Source organism: Cydia fagiglandana, chromosome 21 (genome assembly GCF_963556715.1).
Source record: "Cydia fagiglandana chromosome 21, ilCydFagi1.1, whole genome shotgun sequence".
NCBI classification, from domain to species: Eukaryota; Metazoa; Arthropoda; class Insecta; order Lepidoptera; family Tortricidae; genus Cydia; species Cydia fagiglandana.
This window is the reverse complement of record NC_085952.1, coordinates 4,724,547-4,746,812: the sequence shown is the minus strand read 5'-3', so window position 1 is coordinate 4,746,812 and position 22,266 is coordinate 4,724,547. Positions and strand designations below refer to the sequence as shown.

Here is a 22,266-nt window from a genome sequence, read left to right as displayed (position 1 = left end):
GAAAGTGCAACATATGTACATATTTTGCATCACAGATGAAAGACGGATCTATCATTGGTAAAATCATTCGACTGATTCAATGCTGACTGGAGGAGATCCCTTATAGGCAAAGTTCGCATTTTTACATTGAATATATTTTGTTTTATTGTGTTGAACTTGCTCGTATGTACGGAACATCATTTCATATTTACCACTAGCTTTTCGGTGAAGAAAAACATCGCGAGGAAAACTGCATACATCCGCGAAAAAATTCAAAGGTGTGAAGTCCCCAACCCGCATTGGGCCAGCGTGGGGACTATAGCCCAAACCCTCTCATTCTTGAGAGGAGGCCTGTGCCCAGCAGTTTGGGAACGTATACGAGTTAAGTTATTTATTTCCTGTCTTATGTATTATTATGTACGATAAAGTGTTTACAATTTTATTTAGCTTGGTTTAGCCTGTGGTTTAGCTGTGCGAGGCATTATGGGCCTTGTATGTTGGAAGCAAGTTTCGCTAGTCAGACCTTGAATATTATGTGTTAGATTTAAATATCCGGTTTTCAATGTTATCCACAGAATGCTAACTTTTAAGCAAATAAAAATTAATAGCAAAATGTTTGAAACAAGTTTTTAACGTGTGACTTTGCAAGAGTTTTGTGATTGCTACGTCAGTGACTACATTTCGTACAATGGTTTTGTCAATACGAATAACATGTTTTAAAATTTATCTCGGTTTTTTAATGTGATTTTTCAACTACATCACAGAATAAATAATAGTACTAGGTACAGAAGACTCACTCTCTAACAAAACACGTCTGTTACGATCAGGACAGATATGGCCGCTAGGTGGCGACAGCGCCACGCGCGGCTTATGGCTTTCCCCAAAATAGCTGTGGAACGGATGTACTTTTAGCTACCTGTAGCAAAGCGACGAAATCGCGGAGTGAGCCACGTCTGACTACATACACTGTTACATATGTACGTACAGCTACAGTCAGCAGCAGAAGTTGCTAAGCAGACGAGGTGTTCAAAATTACCTTGACACGCTCTCTTAACAATAAAGTCGCGTCAATATCATTTTGAACACCTCGCCTGCTTAGCAACTTCTGCTGCTGACATGTTGCTACATACATAAATTGCACATTATAAATATTATATTCAGTAGTACGGTACACAAACAACAAATATTGTACTTAGGTAGGTAAATAAATATGTATAATTGTATGCAATCACGTGCATTCTATAATTCGTTTTATGAATGACTATTATATGTGTCTACGTGATTTTTGCTGATTTTATTATGACAATTCATTTTATATCAAACCTATGCCTGCAGTTCAAATATTCAACGCGAAACGTGATTTTATTCCGATCCGAGTCTGTTATCTCTGTTTTCAAGTTAAACATCATCACGGAATTACCATTTTGTTTTTAGATCTATAAATTTATAAATTAGAATATCAGTATAAATTACAGTTACTGAGTGGCATTGAACTGTATTTTTTTTTAAATCTCTGTATTACCTACCACATTGCAATCACCTTTTTACTTGTACGTATAGTTCGTTTTTTTTAGCATTAGAAAGAAGTTGCAAGAAGGTAAGCGATCTTGTCATGTCTTTTAATTGAAAAACGCTTTTTAAAAATGAAAGCAGTAGAATATCGTATTAGATTCATAATTGTTACATATTTGCCGTAACTTATTTTTAAAATGTGTTTTTCAATTAAAGGACACATCGAGATTGTTTACCTTATTTGTAATGCTAAAAAAACCGAACTATAAGTACAGTCACCTGCAATAATATGTTACATAAGGAAGGCCGCAAAAATATCTGACACGATCTTATTTGAAGAGCCATATGAGCGTGTCACATATTTTTGCGGCCTTCGAAGAGTAACATATTATTGCAGGTAACTGTACACTAAGTACGAATATGTATTAATTCACAATCAGTATTAAAAATCAGTATTTAAAATTTGTTTGAGTAAAGAAGTGTAATAATAACGCGAGTCAGGATTTAATGTTTTTAATGTTTATTTGGGCACAAACGGTACAATAATACTTACAGATATTAATATTATTCAATACATGAACCAATGAAGTTGTCACTAACTGCTAACACGTATACAAAAAATAATTTAATTAGTAGGTAATTTATTTAAGCTACAAGAAACAATGCCATCTATTATGCAATTTGTTTACTAAATTAAGCTTTGCAATAGCACTATCCGTCCTTTGCGGTGCACTATGATACAGTTATCTTATCTCTTCAACTGTATGAATTCTTACCCGCATTTAGGTGCAACGGTAGTCTAGATAGTTTAAAACTCAAAGGAAAATTCAATAACAAGTTTCATTCGGGTTCGTTCTAGATTTGAATACGCGGGACGCAGGTGCTTTGAATTTTTAACGAATTTACTTCAAATAGTCAGAACTCTAGTGTGAGTGTTCTCTTACTTTCATACTTAAATTGAACTCTATTCCCTAGGAAATAAGGGTGACGGCTGGTAACAGTTGCCAGCAATTGAGCCACTCACTCGTTGATATGAACGGTTCGGGAAAACGTGTGGCGTGTTAGTTGTTTGTAGGGAATGCTCCCGGTACTGAGTTTGTATGGCGAGAACCGGGATTTCCCGGTTCCGGTACTGTATTTGTATAGAAAACAAGTACCGGGAGCACTCCCTAGTTGTTTGGAAAAACTGCAATCAATTCTGTACGTACAGTCACCTGCAATAACATGTTACTCTTCGAAAGCCGCAAAAATATCTGACACGATATTATTTGTAGACCCATAACGCATAAGAACGTGTCACATATTTTTGTGGGCTTCGAAGGGTAACATATTATTGCAGGTGACTGTACCCTACCTACATACACGGACCCACAGATACACATATGATCCTATTGAGGCTAGAGTTTTCCTTAAAAGGAAACCTTGTTTTTCACTGCAGTATGCTTCAGTGTAACTTACAATCTTCTTCTTCTTCATATATTATATATATTCTTCATATAAGTATTATAACTTACAATAACATTGTTATATTTAATTGTAATGGAAAAGTTAAAACAGTTGATTTTCCATTAACCAGTAAAAATCATTTTACAAATAACAAAACACATCATAATTAACTACAAATATTAATCACAATTTTCATGGAAACACGTCAATAAAAACCCGCAGGATGCTTATTATTCTATGACGTAAGGAAAACACGTTTGCCGACCTTGAGAATAAACATAGCCTTATGCTATTAGCAAGAAAGTTCACTTTAAACGTACATGATTACGTTTGAAGGTAAGCAAGATGGACGCCATTCCAAACTTGAAACGAGTCGAATGTAAAGAAAACCAGTATAAGCGCTCCAATAGTATTTAAGTATTACAAGGTCACTTAACGCTGGTTGGTCTATCAACTCGACTCGGCGGCATCGCTCGGCCAATAGGAACGCACGATGTGCGCCGGAGCATCAAGTTCAGTGCTAAAGAATCGCAGCGACGGTTGCACGCGCGGATTTGAATTTTGAATTTCGAACTTGGAGTGTTTTAGTGTTGTGGTTGTGTTTTTTTTTGGATTGGTTGTCGTGAATAGGGTTGGCGAAGTTTAAGTGAGTATTTATAAACTAATTTTAGGGGTGATTAAAAATACGGCTTTTTTTTTTGCGAATACCCTCATTTTAAGGAAAATTATAATATTATATAAGGTCATAAAACAGAAAAAAAATGGTCGTGTCTTACGTTCCCAAAATCGGTCAAAAACTCAAAACCTCCATTTTAGCCTGTAAGTATCAACATTAAAAATTTATTTCAACCATTTTTAGTGTTCCGTACAAAACTTTGTTTACGGAACACTTATGGGATCACTTCGGTCTTGCAAATCAGTTAAATACGTTTTTCTCAGAGACCGTTTGACATAGATACCTAAAATTTGGAACAGTTGTAGCAATTACCACCACTCATATTGTAAATAAGTCAAAACTGCTTATTTCTTATTAAAGGGGGAAATTTAGGGGGTTGAGAGGGGTAGGCTGAAACTTTTTTCATTTGTAAGAATCGTGTGGGGTACCATTAGAAAGCTTGCAAAAAATTGAGTCGATGGACTGATTTTGACTTCATTTTAGACTGCAATAGTTTCGTCAAAAAATGCATTTAAAGTTGCAAGTTTTCATACAAAAATTTTCACCTCTGTCCTGGCGATTTTCGCGAAAACTATAGCTAACAGGCAGCTGACCAGTCAATACCCAACTTAAAGAAGCATGGAGACGGCGGGAAAATTATCAGCTTAACTTTATCTTTATTAGTTTTTCAACTGCAGCTTGACCTTTGGTTGCTTAGGGCTAGCTAACTGATGCTTACACTGGTCAATTCATATTAGGCGAGAAACATCCTTAGTTAAAACTTTGGCATTGAAATTTATGACTTATGTCTTTGACACAAAGTTTAATTCTGCTTGCTTATCTTTATGGGATATTTAATTTTATCTCAATAGCATACTATAAGTATGAGAGAGATGTACAAAATACGACCTTATTATATTGCAAATAAGTTTCAATTTCGAACGGGCTTTCCAACCAATGGACTCAAAAATCTGACAAATTCAAATTAAGAATTCCGTTCTTGACTGTCGTTGTGTTTTTTTTTCCACAATAGGACACATAGAGTTAGTAAGGCGTATAGAGATAATAAAGTCTTTTAATATTTATGAACAGCTTTGGCCTCATGTTATAGATTTTATTGAGAGTATCTGATTCGTCGAAACAATATACACAATATTCCTTTTCATTAAGTACCATTACATTTCTGTATTAATTGTATAATTATAATATCTATTAATTATATTCAGTACTTATGTATATTTTTGAACGGATCGGTGAGCAACAAGATTCAGGGCTATAACCGCGAAAATAGAAGTTCGCAAATTGCGAGCATTTTTCTCTGTCACTCTAATTACGCCTTAATTGGAGTAAAAGAGAAAGATCCCCGCAAATTGCGAATTTCGGTTTTCGCGGTAGCCCCTCAGTCCTGTTACGAGAAAATAATTTTGGAAGACATTAATAGTATATGAATATGACAGTTAAATATCACAGTTTTTAGAAACAAAGGTAAAATTGACGAAATATTTAAAGTAAGCCGATCTTGTTTTTTAGCAGTTCTAAATAATATTAAAGTCTATATATATATGGCATAGAACTATAAACAAAATGAAATAAAAAATAATAATGAGTTCTAAATTCAAATTGAAGGAGTATACATTTAAGGTATTATAGGCCAAGCGCGCACCACGATATTAATTTTTGCGACACGATTTTAGAATCGCGCTGTAATATATCGCAGAAAATTCACTGCGCGCACTGCGATGAAAAAGTCGACGATTAATTTGTTCATTCTCAACATGGATTTCGTACCAGGCCGCGTAGCCAAGATGCCAATCGCTTACGCTCCGTAGCGATCGAAACGCAACTGTCACTGTCGCGCTAATATGGAAGAGTGATAGAGAGACATAATGCTTTTCGTTGTCGAAGCGATAGCGATTGTAACCTTGGCTAGGCCGGCAGTTGCTTGTCATGAAACGTGTCTTTAATATGCGATTGCTGTATGACTTTGAGCATTTATAACACACAGGTGATCCCCGTCTATTTCCATAATTAAATGGTCAACATCTAGCGTCTCATTTTGAGACTCCATTGGAGATGCAGGTGCCGAGATGTTGGGGTTTGGAGAGCGAAATGCCGACTGAGGTCCGGCCGGTTTGCGATTTTATTATCATAGTGCGCGCGGGGCCATACAACTCCGCGTGCTGCAATTCACTTTGCGACAATCGCGTCGCGAACAATCGCGGAAAAATGTGACAAATCACAATTTTAAAATCGCAGCGATTTTTTTGTCGCATATGCGCGCACTTACATATAAACACATACGTTGCATTTCTGCGACAAAATTATCGCAGGACAAAAAATCGTGGTGCGTGCTTGGCCTTACTCTAAATTATTATAATACATCAAGCATTTGCGAGATGCTCGACTTCGGTATTCAAACACAAAGCAATAGTACAAGAATCTAACTAAATGCAAAGGCCGAAGAAGCGATTCGAAGATCCGAAGCGTCCGACAGACGCGCGCCTCCCGTAACTTTTCCAAGTATTTTTAAGTACAAGTGTCTAAGTCGCAAGATCCAAACGCTGAAGTCGCATTGGGCCGAAAGCCCGAAGCATCCAGGAGGTCAGTTCTAAACACAGGTAATTAATACAAGTGTCTAAATGCGAAGGCCGGAGGCTGAGCTCCGCGTAGGGCCGAAGGCCCGAAGCCTGCAAGATGTCAGTGGTTAAACACAGAACTGACAGCCTGTACGCTTCGGGCCTTCGGCCCTACGCGGAGCTCGGCCTTCGGCTTTCGCATTTAGACACTTGTACTATTGTTCTGTGTTAAAGCACTGACATCCTGGACGCTTCGGGCCTTCGGGCTACGCGGAGGTCGGCCTTTGGCCTTCACATTTAGACACTTGTACTATTGCTCTGTGCTAAAGCGATGACATTTTGCTAAAGCTCGGTCTTCGGCCTTCGCACTTAGACACTTTGTACTATAGTTCTGTGTATGTAGTTGAATACGGTATCCTAAAAACAGGCAAACAACCTCTGTAAAATGTAACGATGCGAGCGGTACGGCTACCATCAGTTTGGCATTGACATAAACGCTACCGTGGGCGTGAACGTAATTTACTTTCTATGAATCTCGCTCGTACTGACATATTAGTCCGAAAGAGATATACCTATAGGAAGTAAATTACGTTCACGATATCGTTTATGTCAATGCCAAACTGATGGTAGCCGTACGGAACACTAAATGCCTCGAGCTATCTCGGACTTGGCCAAATTATTTTATTAAGTATAAACATGTATAATTATTATATTTTACCTAGTAGGTTTGTACTAGAAATAAAAATAACTATGTATATAAAATGTAATGTAATATACCTATGTATTATATAAATAAGCTCACAAAATGAGAATCAAGCCTAAGAACATAAACTACCTATGTAAGTACCTATATAATTTATTTAACATATAAAATACAGCCGTCATCAACCAAATATGTAATTACACCTGTTACAAAAATTTCGTAACTTTCGGCCTCTGTATGCAAAATCCTCGCGTTACCTCATTTCACCTCATTTTACCTCCGTTACCTCAATTCCTCAATTTATATGAAATAACTCGCCGTAACAATGTTCATACTATTGTTGCATATGAATTCATTAGCGCAGAAACTAAATTTGGTAACTAAGTTAGAAACGATTTAGCAATATGATCAAAAACATTTTTGAAATGAGTTGCGGCTCGATTCGACCTTTAATATACGTCAGTTAATAGATCTATGTAGGAACGATATATATGTATATTAGATATGTCAGTGTCAAATGTGACGTTTCTTCAAACAAAAACCTCACTTTTGACTAATCTCTAATCCATATATCGTTTCTAGAATTATTTTAACTTAAGGTTCGAATCGGGCAGCTCGGCTTAGAACGCACTGCGATTCATTTCTTGCGGTTTCAGAACCGCAACAAATGAAAGCCAATTTTTAATATTTAACTCTGTTAATGTTTTAAATATGTATTAAAAAAAAAATCTGTTTTAAAAATTGGTTTTCATAAACTACACAATGTTTGGAAAATTCCATACAAAACAACCTGTTTTCATTGTTTCTTAGCAAACAACCGTGAAGGTCATACCGCGGTTCTTCTTTGTATAAAAAGTTAAAAAAACCTCCTACTTAAGAACCTATAAATAAATGCTTAATGAAAATAACTACTCGGCCAATCACGTACGTTCGACACTTAGGGCTCGTATACACGGTGCCGCCACCGCGCCGCGCCGCACCGACACCGCACCGCCCGCCGCCGCTCCGCTGCCGCACCTTCGCGGTATGTATGCGGAGGTGCGGCGGCGGGCTTAAAGGTGACAGTCCATTTCCAACGACAGCTGCACTACTGCTCATTTTATTATGGAAATTGACAATGACAGCGACGCGTTCAGTACCGGTAGTGCAGCTGCGGTTAGAAATGGTATGTTACCATTACGCGTCTCGTGTACATAGCTCGGAGGTGCGGCGGCGGTGCGGTGTCGACGCGGAGGCGGCACCGTGTACACGAGCCCTCATGATCACAGAATATATTTTCATTAATTAAAATTGTTTACTAAGTTGCACAAATATCAATATTCAATGTTAAATGTTATTGCTTCCTTATCTTCAATAAAATGTTTAAAATAAAATAAATTACAATTTAGATTCATAAAATTATGTGACGAACATATTAACATTATTTTTAGCTTTTCAGTTCGATTTAAAATGCAGCAGTCGTGTTTTTAATTTTTTAATTAATTTATTTTATTTTAAACATTTTAGTGAAAAAACTAAGTAAAACTACCATTTATAAGGATTTCCCCCGGCCAGTTAGTTTGTCAACAAAGTTCTTTTTATGTGGATAGGTATTAGCTCCTAGGACTGGGACCTTCTATAGGCAGAGACACACTTATTACGGGCGTCTTTTCTGTGGATAATATGTGAATGTGTTCACAATTTGGGACATTTGATATTTGATATTAAATATAGCTTCTTAACTTCTTAAAAAGAAGTGGAATTTTGAATTATAATGGCCATGAGGGTTTGAAGGTCCACAATAAAGACTCATAATTTTAACTGTCACTAAAAAAGGTTTTGATCCGATTATCTTCGTCGCAACTTCAGCACGACGACGCATACATGGCCTTTGGCAAAATAGCACCAATTCAAAGATCAATAATGACAGATTGTATGTAAAAGGGCCTATTCGACGCTAATATCTTTAAGTGTTAGTACCTACCAGTGGCGGCGCGTCAAACATATCCATAGGCAAGCCGGGGCTAATTAGGCTTACATATTTCCTTTACAACTCTGCTCAAACGTCCAAAAACAGGCAAGCTGGTGGGAATCGGCTTTTATGGACGCGCCGCCACTGGTACCTACCTACATTCAAATGATGAACTTCCAAATAAAAGTAGGTAGCCCTGACAGACTAGATGGCTGAATGCCGAGCTCTGCGTAGGGCCGAACACCCAAAGCGTCCAAGAGAAGCGAGTTTCTACGCGAGGCTGAAGGCTAAGCTGCGGGACGTTAGCGGTGAAACACAAAATCATGTGTTAAAATACATAACATACCTCCGCGTAAGTTGAAGGGCTAGGGATTCTAGCAATTCCTGCAATTTCTTCAAATATCTGACCAAGTTCCGCGAGTACTAACCTCCCGCAGCTCGGTCTTCAGCCTTGCGTGGAATTGCGACTTCTCAATTATGATGCTAGGAGAAATTGTAGAAAGCGCGTACCTGTCGGACGCTCCGGGCCTTCGGCTTTACGCGGAGTTCGATCTACGGGCTTCGCATTTAAACACTGGCTATGCCCGACTCTTTTTGTACGAGGGCGCCGAAGGCGCCCGACTTTGGAACGCGTGCATCGCGCGACATACGTCGAGCTAAGCCCCACGCTTTAAGTATGAGGGCGCCAAAGGCGCCCGGATATGGTAAGCGTACAGCATGTCACGTACGTCGGGCTACGCCCAACTCTCTTAGTATGAGGGCTCCACGACTTTGGAACGCGTACAGCGCGCCATATACGTCGGGCTAAGCCCGACGCTTTGAGTACCTACAGCGTGTGACGTACGTCAGGCTACGCCCGACTCTTTCAGTATGAGGGCGCCGAAGGCGCCCGGTTTTGGAACGCATACAGCGCGCCACGTACGTCGGGCTGCTTTGAGTATGAGGACGCCGACGGCGCCCGGGTTTGGTAAGCGTACAGCGCGCCACGTACGTCGGGCTACACCCGACGCTTTGAGTATGAGGGCGCCGAAGGCGCCCGGCTTTGGTAAGCGTAAAACGTGTCACAACGTCGGGCTACGCCCGACTCTTTTAGTATGAGAAGGTCGAAGGTGCCTGGTTTTGGACCACGTGCAGCGCGCCACGTATGTCTTGCTATGCCCGACTCATTTAGTATTATTCAAATCCTATCGCTTAAATCGAAGTTCACACGTTTAGATTTCAATAGGGCGATTTAGTTCCTAAAATTACTTTATAAAAATATACCTATACAAGTCATATGGATGATTTGTATATATTTTTATGATCAGCGGTAAATACCCTTTTATTTGATAGCTCACTAAATAAGATAGAAGAATTTATTTTTCTTAGCACATTTTGTAAATCCTTATTTAACCAAAATAAGATTTAAGCGCGTATGTTGCATATATATTTTAAATCGCCTTTTAAAGCTCTTCATTTTGAGACCCCACTCGATAGGTTTGTGAGATTTTTTTTTCTAAACGTCACGCAATATTGTGTATTACGTCCGCCATATTGTTTTTATAATGACGTCATATAGCCTATGTCACCCGGGATGACGTAAGGATTCTAATGACATATCATACATCTAAATCGGTTAAGGCATTCAGAAGTTATGGTGGAATAAAGAAACTCACATACATACAAACATGAACGCTGAACACAATACACTCTTTTTGTTTGGGCAGTCGTGTAAAAAAAACCACGGTGTTCTACGCAAAAAATGTATATATATAATACGCCTATACTCTGTAACTGGTATCTTTAGGTATTTAAATAAAAGTAAACAAAATCTACCCTCAAATGGCTCTTACGTCCTTAAGCCAGAGTTGAGGGTAGATGAAACATTATATACAGGATGACCAAATAAGAGGTATACACTTTATTTTTAAAATTTTATTCTATAAAACATAAAAAATATTAAGTATTCCTTGTTAAATATAATATGTAGGGTCAGCAATTACACATGGAAAATAATGTCAGACAAATGTTCACCTCTAGCAGCATGGCAGATGCGAACCCTTTTCAATCGTGTTTTTCATCACTTTTTCACACATTTCTGGCGTTATTTCAGCGACAGTGTTTCGAATATTTTGTTTTAATTGCTGAAGGTTCGTTGGCCTATTAGCATAGACACGTCCCTTTAGATAGCCCCACAGAAAAAAGTCAGGAGCTGTTGAATCAGGCGATCTTGGGGGCCAGTCAATGTTACCTTTTCACGAAATTAATCGACCGGGAAACGTTATTTTTAATGTTTCTATTGTGGCTCGTGGCGCGTGACACGTGTCCCCGTCTTGTAAACGCTCCATAACAAATTTGCCGTATCGACACGAAGTAATTTTCATGCAACAACTGTCATATTTGCCGCCAAAACAAAATGGCGGCAAAAAAAAGTTGTATACCTCCAAGTTGGCCACCCTGTACATGATCAAATAAACCAAATAATGCCCACGAGGCTGCCATAACCCAAAAAAAAACAAATAATGTAGGTTACAGTCGGGTCATTCAGTGACTGATTCAGGCGGTTTTGTATTTGGTCGGTTAACCAATAAATGTTATAACTACCCGAAAATGTACAAATGGTTAGTTTACTTTTATTTAAATACCTAAAGGTACAGACTATATATAAACAATAATTAACATAAATACCCAGGGACGACGCAAAGACTTGACCTTATACCTGCGAGACCTTCCAGCAACATTAATTTTAATGCTGAGACTTAGGCGGTGGTTATAAAGGTGATGTAATTCCTGTTCATTAGCAAATTACTGTAGCCTAAGGTACTTACTTACTTAATTAGGTACCTAGTTAATGTAGTGTAGGTATATTTAAGTTAACGGCATATCAAATCCGCGCGTTACTTTGCATTTTGCAATCACAAAATAGTACGATGTCCACGAGAGCTTATCGGCTCGATTCGAACTTTAAGATACGTCAGTTAATATATTACCCTACTATTCAATAATTATACTCTATGGCGTGTGTTTAAAAACTTTAGGCGAAGTGCAATTAGGTCATTTTATTTAATGTAATTTGTAATTTTTTATGTAATTTCTACTCAGAATCATGAGCTCTTTTGATCCTAATAGGAGAAAAAAAGTGTCCCAAGATTTCCATACATGTTTCGATCTTTCCATTCCGAAACCGCCATACAAAATCTATGAAAAAATGGTAACGGAATGGGAAAAAACCTTGGGACACTTTTTTTCTCCTATTAGGATAGAAAGAGCTCGTGATTCTGAGTAGGTAGAAATAACATAAAAAATCCAAATTTAGAAAAAAAAGTCTAGGGGACAACTTTAAATAAAATGGCCCAATTGCTTGTTCCAAAGACCATAAAATGATGTCATACAATATTAAGAAGTATTGGTTTGTAGGTGTTAAAGTACTGGAAATAAGTGTATTATTAGCTTTATTCGTATAGACCGTATAGTAACAGCTCGCGTAGGTGCTATGGCTTTGTGTAAACAATAAACAGAGGTGAAACATAGGCACAAAAGGATTTTTCCAGACTGGCTAGAGGTTAGGTACCTACCTACTTTGAATTCTATGAATAAGTTTAGTATTAGGCCAATCAAATTAGATTTTATTTCAGTAATTAATTCCCAGCAAGCTGGAAATCATCTTAATACCTACCTTCATTTGTTTCTATATTAGCGTAATCCGAGATTGCTCCACTCCAGGAGTTGTGGAAAAATTTTTGCTCATTCTCAGTTTTTTGCTTGTAGTTCAAAAACGGTACGTCCGACGGAAAATTTGTTCTAATCATGATACAAATTGATATCTGAAGATCCGATACCTTAATTATGAGTTCGTAGTCAAATATTGTAAAATATGGCCGCTACTTTATATTCCTTTTTTTTGTAAAATCGTGTCAAATCCGATTTTTTTTTTTACCAGTGTCTGATCCACAATAACCTTGCTGGTAGTAACATTTATTTTGACGGTGGGTTTCTTCTACATCGAGTGGTTTTCTCAATCCAAGGTAAATGTATCTCCCATGGCCCCCAAAATTTATGGATGAGATTCCTGGGATGGAGCAACCTCGGATATTTCGAATTTAGTACCTAATGAAGGTATCAAAATGATTTCTAGCTTGCTAGGAATGAATTCCTCAAAACGCTTTTTTTGGATCTAATTTGATTGGCCTATATAGCTAAAACAAAATCATAATGAAGCGTTATTTATGCTAACTATATCCCAAGTCTTGTTTTGATATTATTATGGAAATATGATAGGATAGGATTAGATTAAGGGACAAACAGGTCACCTAGACCCGAATTCGTCTTACCTATTGTTAAGAGCTGGAGACATAACTTTTCAAATTAATAATATTTGTCTAATTATGTAAATATTCATAGAATGTTAAAAATACCTAGGTACAGTCACCTGCAATAATATGTTACTCTTCGAAGGCCGTAAAAATATGTGACACTCTTATGGCTTTACAAATAAGATCGTGTCAGATATTTTTACATATTATAATTATTATGTGTAACATTATATTATTGCAGGTGACTGTACTTATTTAAGATTAGCGCTCCGCCCCAACTTCGCTCGGGTTAGCAAATTATACTAAACCTTCCTCAAAAATCACTTTATCGATAAATGAAAACCGCATGAAAATCCGTTCAGTAGTTTTTGAGTTTACCGCGAACATACAAACACACAAATAGAGACGGCGGGGGACTTTGTTTTATAAGGTGTAATGATGGTTATGGCAAATTATTCAAAATGACGACATTTAAGTTGCTCTCAGGCCTTCTAGCATAAGTCACTGCGCGATTATTGTCGCGCGAGCGGCTAGATAGAAGAGATTCTAACCAGTCCTTGAGTAACCACATAAAAAAATATTGATTTTGACTATATGGATGGACATTGAGCCTTGCATATATATCTTTCTAGTTGCAAACTATCTATCTATCTTTCTGGTAGCGATAATATTTTTTTATGTGGTTGTGGCTTTTTCAGCTTTCAGTTTTACCTCTCAAATACTTGAAGAACCCAGCTAAAATCAAATTAATATCGTAATAACATTAAACGCGCTTAAATTTGCAATAGTTTCGGTAACAAAGTGTTACATATTAGCATGTTTGACTGTTGCAAGGCCTTGCAACATGCTGCCTTGAATACACTCTAAGGTTCTTACGTTCTTAGTAGCATGATCGCTCATGATGATTCGGCAAAATTTTGCGCGCAGAAATGATGAAATGAGCGAGATAAAGATGACTCACGTTAGACCGGGCCGTGTCCGGGCCGGAGCTACCGGCGCTTACTTTTCTATGACATTACACGTGATGCTTTCCATATAGAAAACGATGAAGAGTTCGCGGTTGCGAACTGTATCGCAGCCTTAATTGTGTGTTTTTAGTTTTAAGATATATTTTATAATAATTTTAAGGTATTTATCTATGGGCCAATAGTTCCCTTAAAATTAATATCGCCTGAATCGCTTCGGGAAAAGGATGGTACGGCCGTGCGTCTTTGTTTTGCTCGACTTGGCATTTTTGCATGGCTTTTAATTTTTTGAAGTGAAAACTTCTTTAGCGGCGCTGTGCACTTTTTGTGATGGTGAAAAAAATTTTAACTCGCGAGAGCGTCATACGTAGGACGCTTCGTAAGACGGACACGTGACCTGATCGAAAAACTGTTACAATGTCATTAAGTTTTCACTTCTGCCGGCACTCCAGGAGTGCAACCCGTTGTTTTTAACATACCTGATAAAATAACTCACTCCTCCGTTTAGTACTTAACTATAATAGTTAAGTACCTATAGGTCAGTTTTTGACTTGCAATGTCAACCGTGTACAAACAACTGGGGACAAATTCGACATGTACAACTGTCACATTTCGCATCCACGTCAAACAGTTGATTTTATTGCATACTGAGTGTTGATTCCATCAACGGTGGATAATATCATTTGGTACAACCAAAACTCAACTCTAAACTAAGGGTGGTTCGGTTTGGTTTGCTTGTCACCCTAACTGTGGATTGTTAATGTCAAATTTTGACATTGTACGTATTCGAGAACTTATGATTTTTCCCACATCAACGGGAGATCAACACGATACGTCAAACGTCGCTTGTCGAATAGGGGTCCTGAACATACATAAGGTCGGACCTAAGAGGTCTTGGTTAGGTTAACCTTGGTTTGTATAATGATTTTATGCTAATTTTACACCACTTGTGAGTAATATGGCTTCCCTTGATCTCTGACGATGTTTATGCATATTCATTTTCCATGTATAATATATAATATAGTATTTACATAAGTGTTTTTCGCACGTTACTTAGTACATTTTTCTTCTATAATTTTCACCGGACTACGGGAAGGGTTAAAATAGTCAGAGCAGAGTAAAGGATGACTTACGTTAGACCGGCCGTGTCCGGGCCGGAGCTTCGGGCGCATTGTTTTCTATGAAAAGCATCACGTGATCAACTGTCATGTCATTGAAAACTAACTGCCGTATTCGAACTTCAAGATACTTATTCACAAGAGACGACATGTACTAGATCCATTCTAGATACGTTATAGTTTAGATATCAACTAGTTCTCTTTTGCAGCGCAATTCGGGCAACCAATGTCACTTTTACGTTAGATAAAGTAAGATATCCATAGATGTGAATTGGATCTCTAAGTCATATCCTGTGGAAATCGTTCAAGAGTACCTATCTCCAGAATCGCGCAAATGTCAAATTTGACAGGTTAGATCTTAAACATATCGTTATCGTATCTTGGTGATGTCTAAAAGATATCTAATAGATATCTATTTCAAAATCCGAATCGGGCCCTAAGCCCCGGAAGCTCCAGCCCGGACACGGCTCGATCTAACGTGAGTCATCCTAGTACGGGTAAATTTGCCAAACATATTATTTTTATAAGGGTAGACTCCTTTACCAAACATATACATATTTATAATGGCGTAGCGTAGCTGTCGTCCTTGGCAAGTCGGTAACCTTTGGGTGAACTATTCTCAAGTCGTGCGTCAGAAGAGAACAGGCTATGCTGTGTAGGTATTATTTTTAGTGAGCGAGCGCGGGTAATATTTAGTTCTCATAAGAACTGGATATGGATTGAAGGACTGGTATTTTTGTTATAAATTAAACAAATGTACATGTATCTTAATATCTTAGGTCATATCTTAGGCGCAGCGTGGGTAGACCCCCCACAAGGTGGACTGATGACCTGGTGAAGGTCGCGGGAGTCCGCTGGATGCGGGTGGCGTAAGACCGGTCATTGTGGCACTCTTTGGGGGAGGCCTATGTCCGGCAGTGGACGTCCTCTGGCTGATATGATGATGCATCTTTGCACCACCTTTAGATGAGCAATATCTGATACAATAATGATAATGCATTGTTTACTGCGCCGTCATGCTTTAGGGGCATATAATTACATGTTTTTTGTCACGAAATCACTTCTTTGACATTAAAATGTTTCAAAAGAGCGCATAAGGTACTTAATGTACCTTTGGATGATAATATGATGTAAACGTGTAAACAACCCATTGTATTAACTAGTCAGAAATTATTAAATAAAAGTTTATTTATGTAAGCCGTGTAAGCGGCATTTTTGTATTCTTTATAACACTCACAATTGGTTTGACACATTATTGTTTAAGATATTTGTAAATACTAATGTTGATCGATTAGATCGATATTTTAAGAGCAGAATATTATTTAGGTAGCGTTTGAAACACGTAGCTTATAGTATAGCACTTTTACAAAGCGTACTCAAAACATACTATAAGTATTATCTATTACATTATTCATGTTCGTATGCCGTTTTATGTCAAATTAACACGTAAAGTGGCACTCAATAGATTGCCGTGAGAACGTGCGCGTACGCGGTCTTTAAGAGGAAAGTGGCGACCACTTCTCCATACAAAGTCCTCATTTTCCTCTTAATATATTAACATTACAGAAAAATTTTATACAATTTGATGTAAATTAACCTTAGTTATTTTATTTTTATTTTATTGATTCATAAAATTTAATTCATAATTTAATTTAAAATTTAATTGCAGCGGACTAATACACTGTAAAATTTATAATAGACAGTATTTTATGCATCTCTGTTTGATTTTTTTTCCGATTATTCTAGGTATGGAATTTGTTTGATCTTATAATAATCAAAAACTGGAAAATTGTCCAACGAAGGGGCTTAGCTATGGCTATGGTAAATATTAATTAATTTGTGTAAAAATAAAATATTTTCCATAATGTCAATATTCAGGCAGGAAAATGTCAAGTATGTTTGTATGGTATGGGGAAGCGGTTGTCCACTTTCTTCTTATATCAATTAACTATGAATTGTTTATTGTTTTTTGACCGCCAAAAACGTCCAAAAACGGGCAAAAACAGACGCGCACGGTTAAAATACATATAATAGACCCTCATATACAGTCCAATAAGGTTTACAATAGCACGTTATATAATAACAATGCCATACCATGCAATGCGTATATACAATAGGCGTGGCATTCAAAGGGATAAGTAAAGTCCGTGATTGTCCATAATTATTCAATATAATGTTACCTCGTAATGGTTGACTGACTCGCCTTTTGCGTCGCTGCAGATTTTATCACGTAAGTACGATTATTCTCTCCATAAGTGATATGAAAACACGTGATTTTGTAACTGACGCTTGCTTCTTTTACTGTTGTTTGTTTATATTGTGTTCTAGAACTAGTATTAGTTCTTCTTTTGTTTGTTCATCCGTTTTTGAGGAACTTCAAAAAAGAAGCAACCTCTTAAAGGACGACTAAGGGTCTCCCCAAATATATCGACGCGCATTCGGCAAAAGCCGATAGGAAAAAGCTTTATGTCCGCGCAATAAGAGCGAAAAAGTCGTCGTTCGGCTCGGCTCGCATCGGCCGGCACCTGCCAACGCGTCGACGGCTTTTTCGCTCTTATTGCGTGGACATAAAGCTTTTTCCTATCGGCTTTTGCCGAATGCGCGTCGATATATTTGGGGAGACCCTAACACTAGACCGGGCCGAGCCCGGGCCGAGGTGTCCGACATGTCATTTTCTATGACGGCTGATCAGTGATTATGTGGTGCTTTCTATATTCCTGAACTTTACGAGTAATTACTTACATCCCAAGCGAACTAGAATTTTTCACCCATTACATATTCTCAATTCTTTTTCCGGCGAAGTCAACAAAGACGCACTGAGAGAAAAATCATCACCAGGAATTAAAAAACAGTTCTGTACTGGGGGAAAAAATGAAGTTTTAGTAATAATTATGGACGTTTCACTATTTCTGTAAAGTTTATTTATTTCTACAAACAGCTCAGTAATCCCAAATATAATTTCAACAACCAGATAATAGAAATTACAAGAACTAATAGAAATTGCAAAAGTCAATTTGTTCCTATTAGTTAACTCTCCTTGTCCCCGGATTAAGTTTATTTTTGTAATTCTAAGTGTATTTTTGTTGTACTTTTCTCTCAGTGTGCACTTGAACTTGGCTCTCATTTCACTTTATGTTTTTGATGGTATTTCTATTTCTGCTATAACTGTTAAAATGCAAGCCATAGAAATGATGCACGCCTCTTCAATATGCAATTGTACGAGGAATATTGAAATATTCTTTTGTTTGCGCCATGACAACTGATATGAACGCTGAAACTGTTGAAAATAAAAAGAATAGGAGCAACTACAGGTAGGTACAGTGAGCTACGAAATTGCATGGATACATTATTGCCAATCTATATGGATATAAAATATATATGGATATATTTTTGACGTGATAACGCCTTATAAATCGATCAACACCGGTAGCATGCACGAAAACGTGTCACGTTATGAACAGATATCCATGGTAACGTTACGGCCACATTTAATTATGACGTTATCACGCAAAATTATCGGCCGTAAACCGACTCTACAGACAACCATATTTTTTTGTACACGCACTAAGTGTCAAGTTAGAATCTTACCTATAACAAATCAAGTTAAGATTTTAAAAGTTCGAATACGCCTCCAAGATTGTTCCTAAGTAATAATACCTACAATAACAAAGCATTTATGACAATGCATGCGACACGTAAGAAACTGAACAATGAGAGGTAAAGGTTACATAAATGCTTCGTAATGCTTCGTATTATGTCTTTAGTTGATTTGCGCACATACACACTAATTATTAGAGATGCACCAGATATCCGGTTACTATCCAGTATCCGGCCTATCCGGCCTTTGTTTTACTATCCGGCCGGATACCGGATAGTGACCTTCTATCCGGCCGGATACCGGATAGTAAAATTGCTTGATTTCGGAGTAAACAAATTGGATTTAAGAAACAGACACGGTCATAATCGTACTTGTTTATTATTTTAAAACAATTGAATCATTCCACTGACTTGCACGCGCACTCATTTTCGAACATAGTAGTCATATGCCTTATGGGAATATAGTTCAGAGCCGGAAACCGCTACCAACTTTTAGTATGTTGTTGGGCATGGCATTGGGTCTCCAAAACTGCCGGGAGACGGCGGCGCCGGCCATCTACTTCAGCGGAATGACGTCATCAAAATGACTCCCGCTTCGTTGCGAATATTGCATACTGCACCCAAACTATGCACAGCACATACACGTGTGGGGTATTAAATGAAAGCCAATTAAATAATCTATATTTTATTTATACAAAGTGTATAAAAATATGCAATAGTTTAAGATAAATTTACAAAATAATAAAAATTACGTAAAAAAAATATTCGATTATTTGGGTTTTACAACCAAACCAAAAGTCGGACGATAAAGCAATGTACTACAACATTAAAGATGACGTCTCAAGCCATACACTGATATCAATAAAATCAAAATTGGACCAAATATGTGGAAATTAGGCATCAAAATGTAGATATTTGCCCATACAAATGCATAAAGGTTAAAAAAATCCAAATTGGTCATTTTCAGGTTAATCCGCATAAGCTTCTAGTATGTTATTAGCAATATGACCTGGATTCTAAAACTGCCGGGAGACCATCTTTATTGTCCCCCAGTCACGAATTATGACGTCATACAAATAATCACTGCCGAATTTCGTAAAATGTAAATTATAGCTATACTATGAGTCACGCATACATGTGTGTTACATGTAATGAAAGGTTATTAAATTTAGTATGATTCACCTAAACATTATTTGTAAAAAAAATGTACGGTTTAAGAGCTAGAAACAAAGAAATACCACTTTTTATGGCAAAAGTAGATGTATATCAATTTTAAAGCTAAACTAAAATCGTCAATAAAACGTTGCATATAACATTTAAAAAACCAGTTATTCAACTATACATCACAGTTTAAATTTTACATTTTCGATAAAAACTGTGGAAGTTGTGGAAAAAAAACTAAAGCGCGCCAACAATTCTACCTTAATGCGCTCATATTATGCAAAGAATAGTTCTAATTATCGAGTATTAAATGAATGAACATTACATAAAATACATGAAAACGACATTTTCGAATGGAACCATAATTAAAAAAATAATAATTTACTTGATAAGTAAGCAAAATACTGTTTCTTTAAGTACATAATCTCCTCCTTTCAAAGTCGGTTAAAATGTAGCTTTTGTGACCTGGGCTACAAAGACAAATAAATTGACACCTCATTTATCAAAATCAGATCAGTTGTTTCATGTAAAAAATACATAATTACATACGTAGACAGCAGTTCCTGCTGTAGTCGCGGTAAATATTAATATGAAATAGACTCTTACGCTACATTATTAGAGAAATGTAAAGTTACATGCCAGTAAGTAGGTACATGCCTAATACAAAATGCCTTATCGAGGTAAATGCCATATCAGTTCACGTAATGCGATACATAATTATATATTTAAGCCTCGATTAGCCTTATACATACATACATCACTGGCTCAGTGACCCAAAGTAAAGAGGATCTTGGCCTCCGACACAAAAGAGCGTCACTCTGCCCTATTCTGCGCCACTTCGCGCCAGTTGGGTATTCTTATAAAAGTGGAATCTTGAGTGGTGCAAGGGTTTCAAGGCTGAGCTGAGAAGGCTGGCAGAATTTTCCCTCTGATCCTCCGAAATACAGGTCACCCCTGTGGTCCTTCGAATAAGCCTCCATAAGGCATCTTGCTAACTCATCGAGGCGACGCCCGCTAGGCCTGCTAACATCTACGGCCTGAGGGTTTCAACGTTAGATGCCAAGCCACGCCAGGCCATAATAGTAAAGGTCTAATTATTGAATTTTAATTTTTTGTCCGACTACGGCAGAATTTGCTATCTATGCGTGAATGTGTAGGTACCGTTTGCATGAAACTACTGAACTGATTTTGATAAATTAAGTGTCAATTTATTTGTCTTTGTAGCCCAGGTCACAAAAGCTACATTTTAACCGACTTTGAAAGGAGGAGATTATGTACTTAAAGAAACAGTATTTTGCTTACTTATCAAGTAAATTATTATTTTTTTAATTATGGTTCCATTCGAAAATGTCGTTTTCATGTATTTTATGTAATGTTCATTCATTTAATACTCGATAATTAGAACTATTCTTTGCATAATATGAGCGCATTAAGGTAGAATTGTTGGCGCGCTTTAGTTTTTTTTCCACAACTTCCACAGTTTTTATCGAAAATGTAAAATTTAAACTGTGATGTATAGTTGAATAACTGGTTTTTTAAATGTTATATGCAACGTTTTATTGACGATTTTAGTTTAGCTTTAAAATTGATATACATCTACTTTTGCCATAAAAAGTGGTATTTCTTTGTTTCTAGCTCTTAAACCGTACATTTTTTTTACAAATAATGTTTAGGTGAATCATACTAAATTTAATAACCTTTCATTACATGTAACACACATGTATGCGTGACTCATAGTATAGCTATAATTTACATTTTACGAAATTCGGCAGTGATTATTTGTATGACGTCATAATTCGTGACTGGGGGACAATAAAGATGGTCTCCCGGCAGTTTTAGAATCCAGGTCATATTGCTAATAACATACTAGAAGCTTATGCGGATTATCCTGAAAATGACCAATTTGGATGTTTTTTACTTTTATGCGTTTGTATGGGCAAATATCTACATTTTGATGCATAATTTCCACATATTTGGTCCAATTTTGATTTTATTGATATCAGTGTATGGCTTGAGACGTCATCTTTAATGTTGTAGTACATTGCTTTATCGTCCGACTTTTGGTTTGGTTGTAAAACCCGAATAATCGAATATTTTTTTACGTAATTTTTATTATTTTGTAAATTTCTCTTAAACTGTTGCATATTTTGATACACTTTGTATAAATAAAATATAGTTTATTTAATTGGCTTTCATTTAATACCCCACACGTGTATGTGCTATGCATAGTTTGGGTGCAGTATGCAATATTCGCAACGAAGCGGGAGTCATTTTGATGACGTCATTCCGCTGAAGTAGATGGCCGGCGCCG

At 37.1% G+C, this 22,266-nt stretch overlaps 1 protein-coding gene across 1 annotated transcript in view; it reads left to right on the top strand.

The window, feature by feature from the left end:
• The first annotated feature begins 3,449 nt into the window (after positions 1-3,449).
• Positions 3,450-22,266, top strand: part of LOC134675262 (ABC transporter G family member 20) — a 121,463-nt gene continuing 102,646 nt past the window's right edge. The window contains exon 1 of the mRNA XM_063533482.1: positions 3,450-3,583. The gene's annotated coding sequence lies outside the window, so the exon portion shown is untranslated. The remainder of the gene's footprint in view (positions 3,584-22,266) is intronic.